Consider the following 12,236-nt stretch of genomic DNA (forward strand, 5'->3'; position numbering starts at 1 on the left):
ATGTTATGTTAAGCTTTATTGCAAAGTAGAAGATGTCTAATGACAATCTTACAGGGCCCTAATGAGACTCTGGAATGTTGTGCTCAGGCCTACATGTTGATGTTTAGTTACCAAGGTTGGATTATCTAGAACTGGGTGTTGCAGTCTCAAAGTATGGCATCCGCCTTCAAAGCACTAGTCTCGTGCTTCTTCCCTCCTCCTCAACTCTCCATGTGCTTGATATACTGAGCCAAGGCTGGCGGCTCCTGAGCTTCTGAGTGAGACCACACCTGGAGTATTGCGTACAATTTTGGGAAGGACATTCTTGCCATATGGGAAGTACAGAGAAGGTTCACCAGACTGATTCCTGGGATGTCAGGGCTTTCATATGAAGAAAGACAGGATAGACACGGCTTGTACTCGCTAGAACTTAGAAGATTGAGGGGGGATCTTATAGAAACTTACAAAATTCTTAGGGGGTTGGACAGGCTAGATGCAGGAAGATTGTTCTTCATGTTGGGGAATTCCAGAACAAGGGGTCACAGTTTAAGGATAAAGGGGAAATCTTTTTGGACTGAGATGAGAAAAACATTTTTTACATAGAGAGTGGTGAATCTCTGGAATTCTCTGCCACAGAATGTAGTTGAGGCCAGTTCATTGGCTATATTTAAGAGGGAGTTAGATGTGGCCCTTGTAGCTAAAGGGATCAGGGGGTATGGAGAGAAGGCACGTACAGGATACTGAGTTGGATGATCAGCCATGATCATATTGAATGGCAGTGCAGGTTCGAAGGGCCGAATGGCCTACTCCTGCACCTGTTTTCTATGTTTCTATGTGTATGTTTCCTTCTGCAACTGTGGCCCGCGGATCTGTTGGTGGCGGCCCGCTAGGTCTTCGTTCAGCCTAGAGCTTTGAATTTAGGCGAGGAAGGCAAAATTTTGCTAGAAACCTGTGGGGCAATCTTTTCACTATAGTATACTAGCGTTAAAAAAACATGGGATAGGTACAAGGGTAGGACAGATTTAGAGCAATATGGGCGACAATATGGGCGACAATTGTAATGTAAAGTGCATTAATTAGAACAAAGAGTGAAGAGTCTAAGAACATATTGTGTGAAATTGAATCCAGGTCTCTGATGCTGGACTGCTCCCAGCGCCTTACTATTAAGAACTCATTACACTCACCAAGAAGCTTAATGTTGGTGACTGCAGCCATTAAGCAATTTCATCTCATGCTAACACCTTCAAGTATTTTACATTATTAAAAAGCTGTAAAAATCTAACCATATAACCATATAACAATTACAGCACGGAAACAGGCCATCTCGATCCTTCTAGTCCGTGCCGAACACGTATTCTCCCCTAGTCCCATACACCTGCGCTCAGACCATAACCCTCCATTCCTTTCCCGTCCACATAACTATCCAATTTATTTTTAAATGATAAAATTGAACCTGCCTCCACCACCTTCACTGGAAGCTCATTCCACACAGCCACCACTCTCTGAGTAAAGAAGTTCCCCCTCATGTTACCCCTAAACTTCTGTCCCTTAATTCTCAAGTCATGTCCCCTTGTTTGAATCTTCCCTACTCTCACTGGGAAAAGCTTATCCACGTCAACTCTGTCTACCCCTCTCATCATTTTAAATACCTCTATCAAGTACCCCCTTAACCTTCTGCGCTCCAAAGAATAAAGCCCAAATTTGTTCAACCTTTCTCTGTAACTTAGTTGCTGAAACCCAGGCAACATTCTAGTAAATCTCCTCTGTACTCTCCCTATTTTGTTGACATCCTTCCTATAATTAGGCGACCAAAATTGTACACCATACTCCAGAATTGGCCTCACCAATGCCTTGTACAATTTTAACATTACATCCCAACTGCTATACTCAATGCTCTGATTTATAAAGGCCAGCACACCAAAAGCTTTCTTTACCACCCCATCTACATGAGATTCCACTTTCAGGGAACTGTGCACAGTTATTCCCAGATCCCTCTGTTCACCTGCATTCTTTAATTCCCTACCATTTACCATGTACGTCCTATTTTGATTTGTCCTGCCAAGATGTAGCACCTCACACTTATTAGCATTAAACTCCATCTGCCATCTTTCAGCCCACTCTTCCAACTGGCATAAATCTCTCTGTAGGCTTTGAAAATCTACTTCATTATTCACAATTATTATTCACATTATTATTATTATTCACATTATTATTATTATCTAAATGGTGGCCGATTGGGAAAGGGGGAGATGCAGCGACACCTGGGTGTCATGGTACACCAGTCATCGAAGGTAGGCATGCAGGTGCAGCAGGCAGTAAAGAAAGCGAATGGTATGTTAGCTTTCATTGCAAAAGGATTTGAGTATAGGAGCAGGGAGGTTCTACTGCAGTTGTACAGGGTCTTGGTGAGACCACACCTGAGTATTGCGTACAGTTTTGGTCTCCAAATCTGAGGAAGGACATTATTGCCATAGAGGGAGTGCAGAGACGGTTCACCAGACTGATTCCTGGGATGTCAGGACTGTCTTATGAAGAAAGACTGGATAGACTTGGTTTATACTCTCTAGAAATTAGGAGATTGAGAGGGGATCTTATAGAAACTTACAGAATTCTTAAGGGGTTGGACAGGCTAGATGCAGGAAGATTGTTCCCGATGTTAGGGAAGTCCAGGACAAGGGGTCACAGCTTAAGGATAAGGGGGGAATCCTTTAAAACCGAGATGAGAAGAACTTTTTTCACACAGAGAGTGGTGAATCTCTGGAACTCTCTGCCACAGAGGCCAGTTCATTGGCTATATTTAAGAGGGAGTTAGATGTGGCCCTTGTGGCTAAGGGGATCAGGGGGTATGGAGAGAAGGCAGGTACGGGATACTGAGTTGGATGATCAGCCATGATCATATTGAATGGCGGTGCAGGCTCGAAGGGCCGAATGGCCTACTCCTGCACCTAATTTCTATGTTTCTATGTCAATAGTCAATAGTCAATAGTCGATTTAATTGTCATTTGGACCCCTGGAGGTCCAAACAAAATGCCGTTTCTGCAGCCATACATTACACACAAATAGACCCCAGACACAACATAATTATATTTAACATAAACAACCATCACATAGCTGTGATGGAAGGCCAAAAAAACTTATCTCTCCACTGCACTCTCCCCCCCCCCGATGTCAGAGTCAAAGTCATAGCCCCCGGCTGGCGATGGCGATTGTCCCGCGGCCATTGAAGCCATGCCGGGCGGTGCGAGGTTGCACACCGGGTCTTGGTGTTGGAGCCCCCGGCGTGCGCTCGCAGAGTCCGCGGCCATTCCAGCCGCGCGGGGCAATGGTGTCAGGCCCCGCTCCAGGAGCTCTTCGACCCCGCAACTCGGGCGGGAGAAGTCGCCGCCGCAGAAGCCCCGAAAAGCGGTCTCCCCCCAGGGAGCCGTGGGCTCCCGGCGCCGTCGTCCACAGACCTGTAGAGAGCCTCCGACTCTCCGGTAGCAGCAGCAGCAGCAGCAGCAGCAGCAGCGCTACACCCCCGCTCCACCACCGCTCCGGACTCGGCCAGCTCCGCGACGGCAACAGTGAGTCGGCACCAGAGTCCCCGGTCTTCTCCTGTTGGAGGCCGCTCCTCGTTGCAGCCCCGACGATAACGTAGACCCGACGAGAAAAGGTCGGGTCTCCAGTGCGGGGAGAGATTCAAAAAGTTTTCCCCCCCCCTCCCACCCCACCCCCACCCCTCCACACACACACCCCAACATAAAATAACAAACACTACATAAAAACACAGACAAAAATAATAAAAACGCGGACAGGCTGCAGAGGCCGCTGCTGGCCAGAGCCGCGCCGCCTACCGTGCCTATGTTTCTACAACCCCACCTATCTTAGTATCATCTGCATACTTACTAATCCAATTTACCACACCATCATCCAGATCATTGATGTACATGACAAACAATAGTGGACCCAACACAGATCCCTGTGGCACCCCACTCGTCACTGGCCTCCAACCTGACAAACAACCATCCACCATTACTCTCTGGCATCTCCCATTCAGCCACTGTTGAATCCATCTTGCGACTCCACCATTAATACCCAACAATTGAACCTTCTTAACCAACCTTCCATGAGGAACCTTTTCAAAGGCCTTACTGAAGTCCAAATATACAACATCCACTGCTTTACCCTCATCAATTTCCCGAGCAACCTCTTCAAAAAATTCAAGAAGATTAGTCAAACATGACCTTCCAGGCACAAATCCAAGTTGACTGTTCCAAATCAGACCCTGTTTATCCAGATGCTTATATATATTATCTCTAAGTATCCTTTCCATTAATTTGCCCACCACTGACGTCAAACTAACAGGTCTATAATTGCTAGGTTTACTCTTAGACCCCTTTTTAAACAATGGAACAAGATGCGCAGTACGCCAATCCTCCGGCACTATTCCCGTTTCTAATGACATTTGAAATATTTCTGTTATAGCCCCTGCTATTTCTACACTAACTTCCCTCAATGTCCTAAGGAATATCCTGTCCGGACCTGGAGACTTATCCACTTTTATATTTCTCAAAAGTGTCAGTACCTCCTCTTCTTTGAATCTCATAGTTTCCATAGCACCTCTACTTGTTTCCCTTACCTCACATAATTCAATATCCTTCAATTCAATAACAGCAGAGTCCTGCTAAATAAAGAGATAAAAAACATTTGTAATTGTGGAAGAATTAGGAACAGTGGAATGTTACTTTGTGCTATTAGCAAGAATTTCTCCTGCTATTTTTAATGCAAAGGATTGTTTCCTCCATCAGCATGAATGCTGCATTCATAATTATTTTTCAAAGGAAAGACTCATGGGTTTGGTCATTTGGATAGTTAGGTTGCAGAGTGCAATGGCTAACTAGGTGTTGTGGGAGCAGAGGAAAGTTACAACTTTGATGCCTTTGTCTGAATTGACAAGCGAGCCGCAGAGGCCAAGCACGGACACTAATACACAGTCAGCCCCTGCCTGTTGGGATGGCAGCAGTAACCCATAGGTTGTGAAGGACATGGAGAGTGTCACGTCAAGGCAGAGTTGAACAATCTTGAAGCTATTTCCATTTGTAAACATACAGCAACACAAGTGAAAATTAAATTTTATGATTTTGCAATGTTTATTCCAAAGGCACGGAGCTAGATTCTGGAATGGTAACAGCTGCAATTGCATTTCCTCCACTTGGGACATTGTTGAACATCTGGCTATTGTTTTCTCCAGAAAAGTATGATGGTTTATGTCTGTTATCTTTAATAAAAGCCACATTTATTTAAAGAAATTTCCAGTTTATCTATTTCCCAAGTATCAATGGCATTGGAAAGCACCTTGGGAAATAGTGACTATTCCAATTGTGCAGTACAGGCAGGGAAGCACCTTAAGTTCAATATGTACCTTAGTCTGGGCTCAGTAGAACAAAAGGCCAGGTTTTAAACTGCCTATATAAAAAGGGAGCAATTGGAAAGAAAAATGCTTTTTATTCTTAGGATCCAGAATGTTGTGAGGGGCAGGAAATATATATTTCTGATATATGCTGTTACTGAAAGGAAATTTGCACTAATTAGACTGCCTACACTTTGTTTACCATTTCTATGGGTAACTTGCTTTTTAATGCCAAATTGTGCTCAACTAAGAGTGTCCAAAATTATTTTATTCGCAGCCGTTAAACGTGAGTATATTCTTGTAGCATCCATCATTGTTTTATGCATACTTGATCCTGCTTAATACTTGGATGGGGAAATCATCTAAATATTACAGAATGCATAGTGTTACTGACAGAGGAGACAGATAGAATCATAGAGTCATACAGCACAAAACAGGTCATTAGGCCGACTCATCCACACTGGCCAAGACCTCATTATGGGGTGTGTTGTTATAGGTGCTGAATTGTTACAAATCAAAGGGCATTACGTACACATACACTAGTGGCACACAGTCTTTCCAGGTGAGGCAGAGGTTCACCTGCACCTCCTCCAACCTCATCTATTGCATTCACTGTTCTAGGTGTCAACTGCTCTACATTGGTGAGACCAAGCGTAGGTTTGGCGATCGCTTCGCCCAACACCTCCGCTCAGTTCGCAATAACCAACTTGATCTCCCGGTAGCTTAGCACCTCAACTCCCCCTCCCATTCTGAATCTGACCTTTCATTCCTGGGCCTCCTCCGTGGCCAGAGTGAGTCCCACTGCAAATTGGAGGAGTAGCACCTCATATTTTGCTTGGGCAGTTTACATCCCAGTGGTATGAACATTGACCTCCAATTTCTTGTAGTCCTTGCTTTCTCCCTCCTTCCCCTCCCCTTTCCAGCTCTCCCACAGCCCACTGTCTCCGCTTCTTCCTTTCTTCTTCCCACCCCCATATCAGTCTGAAGAAGGGTCTCGACCCGAAACGTCATCTAATCCTTCGCTCCATAGATGCTGCCTCACCCACTGAGTTTCTCCAGCATTTTTGACAACCTTCGATTTTTCCAGCATCTGCAGTTCTTTCTTAAACATACACTAGTGACAGTTGTTACACTGAATGTCAGGTTGTAAGTGCATTCTTTGACATGGACTGCATGCCCACCACAGCATTCAGAACAGGTAGCTTGTGGCAACTGTGATTGTGCAATGGTGATTGAGACAAGGACTGGCCATTTTTGGAATGCAGCCTACTTATTGAGACCCTATTTTTGAATAAAACATCAGCAGCAAGAACATCCTCCCTCCAGCATTATGTAAAGGATTCATAAGCAACCTATTGGGGACTGGTTGCTGCATATAGTTAGTGAGTTCAGGATAGTTTCAGGTTGATAGCTCATAGAGCATTATCTCCGAATCAAGGACAACACATCTCATAACAATCACATTCTTGGCACTCTCCACTTTCATGGAACGAACATAAATAATTATTTTCACTGTCAAAACAGAAAACACCAAACTAGTGGAAGGATTTGAGCAGTATTAAGGCTGGTGTAAGTAGTAGGATCGATGTCCATCTGAAAGTAAGATGTTGAGTGCTTCTTTATTGAGATATTGAGTGCTTCAATTTGAGAGCCCAGATCTGAACTTAAATCCCTCTTTAGTGTACTGTACAGGCTATTTAAACCATGGTTGGTGTTCAACATTTCACTAACCTTAAAATTAAGTGTTAACTTAATTCCGGAAGTGGTGGTGCTGTTAACAGCTGCGGCTCGCCTGCAGTCCGTCTGTCTTTACTTTTTTCTGTTGTTTTTTTTGTCTTGTTTTGGTTAAGTTTTAGTTTGTTGGGTTGTGTTAGAGGGGGTGAAACATGTTCTCTGTCTCTTCCTTCGGGGGAATGCGACTTTTTTGTGTCGTATCCCCCTTCTCTGCCTTCGTCTGCGCTGAGGCCTAATGGCGGAGCTGGCGGCCTCCAGCCTGCGACTGACACCGAGGCTCCGGAGGCAGAGCCAGCCAGGACTCACCAACGAGAGGCTGGCCGTCTTCGGGGCTAAGGCAGCGGTGGCCCGACTTACTGGTGCGGCGTTCTGGCTTTCGGCGGCGGCCTGGAGCTGATGCAGTGGGGCTCGGAGCTGAGACTGCGGGACCCAGAGCTGGGGCGGCGGCCCGGAGTGGAGACTGCAGGACCTGCAGCGGAGACTGCGGGACCCGGAGCTGGGGCAGTGGCCCGGAGCAGAGACTGCGGGACCCAGAGCTGGGGCGGCGGCCTGGAGCTGGGGCGGCTGCCCGGAGCTGATGCTGTGGCGGGCCGTCTCGGAGCAGAGACGGCGTTCCGGCTTTCGGCGGCGGCGACATCACCATGGAGGTCCGCTGGACTGGAGAGCGGCATCTCCGGCCTGGATCGATCGCCACAGCGCAGAGGGAGATCAAGGAGGGAGGAGACGGAGACTAAGACTTTGCCTCCATCACAGTGAGGATGTGCTTGGTGAACTCACTCTGGTGGATGTTTAATTTGTGTTTATTGTATGTTTTGTTTTTATTGGTTCTGTGTATGACTGCAGGCAACATAATTTCGTTCAGACCGAAAGGTCTGAATGACAATAAAGGAATCTAATCTAATCTAAATCTAATCTAATCTAACTATTTTTTAAACCATTTGCGGATTATTTATGTTGCGTTTTTTTCTCATTCTGTGTGAAATGCTGAGCAGTTGTTTGCTTTAAACCTTATCCTGGATTGGTTTGTTATTTAATTTATTTTGTTTAATTTGTTCTGTAAAATGTGAAATGTCACAACTTATTCAACTGATCCCTCCCCCAACCCACCCTTCTTTATTTAGTGCCATCTCGGAGTATTGTTGGAGTAAAGTTACTAAAGACTCTCGAATTAATGGGAAGGAAAGTTCGAGAAGGGTATAGGTCAGGGCCAATAGGGACCCGTGTGAGAGGGGAGGTGAATACCGAAGTCAAAGTGTTGTATATGAATGCGAGAAGTATAAGAAATAAAGTGGACGAGCATGAGGCTCAGTTAGAAATTAGCAAGTATGGTGTTGTGGGAATTACAGAGACATGGCTGCAAGAGGGCCAGGGCTGGGAACTGAATATACAAGGGCATATCTCACATCGAAAAGACAGACGGGAGGGCTGAGGGGTTTGGGTAGCTCCGTTGGTGAGGAATGAAATTCAGTCCCTTGCAAGGGGTGACATTGAAACAGGAGATGTAGAGTCAGTGTGGAAAGAACTAAGAAATTGTAAGGGTAAAAATGTCCTAATGGGAGTTATCTACAGGCCCCCAAACAGTAGCCTGGATATAGGATACAAGTTGAACCCCACTTTTTAAGAAAGGAGGGAGAGAGAAATCAGGGATTTATAGACCAGTTAGCATGACATAGTCAGTGGAGAAGATGCTGGAGGCAATCACAAAAGATGAAATAGCGACACATTGTAACAGGATCGGTTCGAGTCAACATGGATTTACGAAGGGGAAATCATGGTTGACTAATCTTCTGGAATTTTTTGAGGATGCAACTAGGAAAATGGACAAGGGAGAGTCAGTGATGTAGTGTATCTGGACTTTCAGAAAGCATTTGATAAGATCCCACATAGGAGATTAGTGGGCAAAATTAGGGCACATGGTATTGGTGGTAGAGTGCTGACATGGAGAGAACATTGGTTGGCAGACAGGAAACAAAGAGTAGGGATTAACGGGTCCCTTTCAGATTGGCAGGCAGTGACTAGTGGGGTGCCGAAAGGCTCGGTGCTGGAACTGCAGCTATTTACAATATACATCATTGATTTAGATGAAGGGATTCAAAATGACATTAGCAAATTTGCAGATGACACAAAGCTGGATAGCAGTGTGAAGTTTGAGGAGGATGCTATGGGAATGCAGGGTGACTCGGACAGGTTGGGTGAGTGGGCAGATGCATGGCAGATGGAGTTTAATGTGGATAAATGTGAGGTTATCCACTTTGGTAGCAAAAACAGGAAGGCAGAATATTATCAAGTTGGGAAAAGGGGAAGTACAACAGAATCTGGGGGGTCCTTGTTTATCAGTAAATGGAAGTAAGCATGCAGGTACAGCAGGCAGTGAAGAAAGCAAATGGCATGTTGGCCTTCATTACATAGAAACATAGAAAATAGGTGCAGGAGTAGACCATTCAGCCCTTCGAGCCTGCACCGCCATTCAATATGATCATGGCTGATCATCCAACTCTGTATCCATTGCCTTCTCTCCATACCCCCTGATCCCTTTAGCCACAAGGGCCACATCTAACTCCCTCTTAAATATAGCCAATGAACTGGCTTCAACTACTTTCTGTGGCAGAGAATTCCACAGATTCACCACTCTCTGTGTGAAAAAATTAATTCTCATCTCGGTCCTAAAAGACTTCCCCCTTATCCTTAAACTGTGATCCATACGTCTGGACTTCCCCCACATCTGGAACAATCTGGACTGGTTGAAGCCTGTCCAACCCCTTAAGAATTGTGTAAGTTTCCATAAGACCCCCCCCTAAGTCTTCAAAATTCCAGCAAGTACAAGCCGAGTCTATCCAGTCTTTCTTCATATGAAAGTCCTGCCATTCCAGGAATCAGTCTGGTGAACCTTCTCTGTACTCACTCTATGGCAATAATGTCCTTCCTCAGATTAGGAGACCAAAACTATACGCAATACTCCAGGTGTGGTCTCAACAAGGCCCTGTACAACTGCAGTAGAACCTCCCTGCTCCTATACTCAAATCCTTTTGCTATGAATGCTAACATACCATTCGCTTTCTTCACTGCCTGCTGCACCTGCATGCCTACTTTCAATGACTGGTGTACCATGACACCCAGGTCTCGTTGCATCTCTCCTTTTTCTAATCAGCCGCCATTCGGATAATTGTCTACTTTCCTGTTCCTGCCACTAAGATGACCTCATATTTATCCACTTTATACTGTAAGAGGAGTTGAGTATAGGAGCAAAGAGGTCCTTCTGCAGTTGTCCAGGGTCCTAATAAGACCACAGCTGGAGTATTGTGTGCAGTTTCACTCTATCGCTCCGCCACTGTCAATGAGATCAATTAGATCATTGGGCCAGCCTCTTCCCCTTCTGAGTCCATGCTGGCTGTTAGTTCTGGCTCAGATAATCATACAAAAAAGACTTAATAACATCAAATATAATTTTACTTTGAATGGGCGTAAGGATAATTAAATTATAGTTGCTTAGCATTAACTATATTCCAATCTTTTCCATACTTTCAGCTGTTGTGCTTATCTATTTTGTGATCACTATATTTTATGGCTACAAAGATTCATTGCCTCTCATCATTAATCAGTTTTGAATTTTATCATCGCGTGCTCTTTTTTCAAGAAAAAACATGAATTTTGTTTTGTTTTCACCTTATTTTTTAATCATATTTTTTATCATATATAGAAACATAGAAACATAGAAAATAGGTGCAGGAGTAGGCCATTCGGCCCTTCGAGCCTGCACTGCCATTCAATATGATCATGGCTGATCATCCAACTCAGTATCCCATCCCTGACTTCTCTCCATACCCCCAGATCCCTTTAGCCACAAGGGCCACATCTAACTCCCTCTTAAATATAACCAATGAACTGGCCTCAACTACCTACTGTGGCAGAGAATTCCAGAGATTCACCACTATGTGTGAAAAAAAAAATTCTCATCTTGGTCCTAAAGGACTTTCCCCTTATCCTTAAACTGTGACCCCTTGTTCTGGACTTCCCCAAAATCGGGATCAATCTTCCTGCATCTAGCCTGTCCAACCCCTTAAGAATTTTGTAAGTTTCTATAAGATCCCCCTCTCAATCTTCTAAATTCTAGCGAGTACGAGCCGAGTCTATCCAGTCTTTCCTCATATGAAAGTCCTGCCATCCCAGGTGAACCTTCTCTGTACTCCCTCTATGGCAAGAATGTCTTTCCTCAGATTAGGAGAACAAAATCCTATTGCTATGAATGCTAACATACCATTCACTTTCTTCACTGCCTGCTGCATCTGCATGCCTACTTTCAATGACTGGTGTACCATGACACCCAGGTCTCATTTCATCTCCCCTTTTCCTAATCGGCCACCATTTAGATAATAGTCTACTTTCCTGTTTTTGCCACCAAAGTGGATAACCTCACATTTATCCACATTATACTGCATCTGCCATGCATTTGCCCGCTCACCCAAACTATCCAAGTCACCTTGCAGCCTCCTAGCATCCTCCTCACAGCTAACACTGCCCCCCAGCCTTGTGTCATCTGCAAACTTGGAGATGTTGCATTCAATTCCCTAAACCAAATCATTAATATATATTGTAAATAGCTGGGGTCCCAGTACCGAGCCATGCTGTACCCCACTAGTCACTGCCTGCCATTCTGAAAAGGACCCGTTTACTCCTACTCTTTGCTTCCTGTCTGCCAGCCAATTCTCTATCCACATCAATACTGAACCCCCAATGCCGCGTGCTTTAAGTTTGTGTACTAATCTCTTAGGTGGGACCTTGTCGAAAGCCTTCTGAAAGTCCAGATACACCACATCCACTGGTTCTCCCCTATCCAGTCTACTAGTCACATCCTCGAAAAATTCTATAAGATTCGTCAGACATGATTTACATTTCATAAATCCATGCTGACTTTGTCCAATGATTTCACAACTTTCCAAATGTGCTGCTATCCCATCTTTAATAACTGACTCTAGCAGTTTCCCCACCATCGATGTTAGACTAACTGGTCTGTAATTCCCCGTTTTCTCTCTCCCTCCCTTTTTAAAAAGTGGGGTTACATTAGCTACCCTCCAATCCTCAGGAACTACTCCAGAATCTAAAGAGTTTATATCTGGTTAACTTTAGTAGTAGCACA

Source organism: Leucoraja erinacea, chromosome 4, assembly GCF_028641065.1.
Source record: "Leucoraja erinacea ecotype New England chromosome 4, Leri_hhj_1, whole genome shotgun sequence".
Lineage (NCBI taxonomy): Eukaryota > Metazoa > Chordata > Chondrichthyes > Rajiformes > Rajidae > Leucoraja > Leucoraja erinaceus.